Raw genomic sequence first — 1,726 nt, forward strand, 5'->3', positions numbered from 1 at the left:
ATCCGGTCGCTCCTTTCCCCTCGGCCATCTGGTCGCGCGCAATGCTTTCCAATGGGGCGACCAGATGGCCGGGCCGGCCTGGAAGTCCCGATGAGGGTCCATTCGCCTCCCGGATCCCAGCCAGGGCTCCAGGAGGCCGGGCGCGTCCGCGCCTAGGGTCCCCTCCGTCACTCGCAGCGAGCGGGTTACAAGAAAGGAGGGTATCCTTCCTCCGGATTAGTAGGGGCAGGGTATGCCGAAACACCCATGCCGGGGCTGTGCGGTTCATTGCCGGGGACCAGATGGGCTACGCCTGGGCAACATCCTCCCAGGTCCCCGGGGCTTCCCTCCTCCGGGCCGCGGCATGGCAAAGTGCCCAGGGACGGGCTCCACGGGTCCCGGGCAGTCCTCCCCCGGGTACGCCCAGGCCCCGAGAGCTCCGGTGGTCCTCCCCGTGCCTGAGGCCCAGCCGGGAAGCAGAGTCCCCACCCCGAGCCCCTGGTGGGTGGGCAGGCGGGAGTCCTTTCAGTTGCCGGCCACCTGGTGGCTCCTTTCCCCTCGGCCATCTGGTCGCGCGCAATGCTTTCCAATGGGGCGACCAGATGGCAGGGCCAGGCCTGGAAGTCCCGATGAGGGTCCATTTGCCTCTCGGATCCCAGCCGGGGCTCCAGGAGGCCGGGTGCGTTCGCCCCTAGGGTCCCCTCCGTCACTCGGAGCGCGCGGGTTTCAAGAACGGGGGGTAGCCTTCCTCCGGATTACTAGGGACAGGGTACTCTGGGACCCCTCTCGGTCCTCAGCCGGCAACTGGGTCCTGCCGTGTGGCAGGGTGGCCGGAGGGCCTTCCCCTGCGCCTGTGGGCCCGGGAGCCCCGGATGGGTCCAGGGGCCCGGCCGGGCCCCGGGTCGGGGTCTCCGGCCCCGGGTGCCGTCCCCCGGCCTGCGGCACCGCCAAAGGCCCGGGACGGGGTTCCGTTGTGGCCGGGGTGCCTCCCGTGGCTGGATTGGGTTCAGGAGCTCCGGCCGGGCCCCGGGGAGGGCGGCCTCCCCGCCCCGGTCTCCGTCCCGGGTCCTGCCGCGTGGCAGGGTGCCCGGGGAGGGGTCCGGAGGGCCCGGGGAGGCTTCCCCTGCACCTGCGGTCCTCGGAGCCCCGGCTGGTCCAGGGGCCCGGCCGGGCCCCGGGTCGGGGTCTCCGGCCCCGGGCGCCGTCCCCCGGCCTGCGGCACTGCCAAAGGCCCGGGACGGGGTTCCGTTGCGGCCGGGGTGCCTCCCGTGGCTGCATTGGGTTCAGGAGCTCCGGCCGGGCCCCTGGGGGCCCCGGGGAGGGCGGCCTCCCCGCCCCGGGCTCCGTCCTGGGTCCTGCCGCGTGGCAGGGAGCCCTGGGCGCGGTCCGGAGGGCCCGGGGAGGCTTCCCCATCGCCTGCGGTCCCGGGAGCCCCGGCTGGGTCCAGGGGCCCGGCCGGGCCCCGGGTCGGGGTCTCCGTCCCCGGACCCCGTCCCCTGGCCTGCGGCACTGCCAAAGGCCCGGGACGGGGTTCCGTCGTGGCCGGGGAGCCTCCCCTCGCTCGCCTGGGTTCAGGAGCTCCGGCCGGGCCCCTGGGGGCCCCGGGGAGGGCGGCCTCCCCGCCCCGGGCTCCGTCCCGGGTCCTGCCGCGCGGCAGGGTGCCCGGGGCGGGGTCCGGAGGGCCCGGGGAGGTTTCCCCTGCGCCTGCAGGCCCCGGAGCCCCGGCTGGTTCCAGGGGCCCGGCCGG

This window comes from Triturus cristatus, chromosome 9 (genome assembly GCF_964204655.1).
Source record: "Triturus cristatus chromosome 9, aTriCri1.1, whole genome shotgun sequence".
NCBI lineage: Eukaryota > Metazoa > Chordata > Amphibia > Caudata > Salamandridae > Triturus > Triturus cristatus.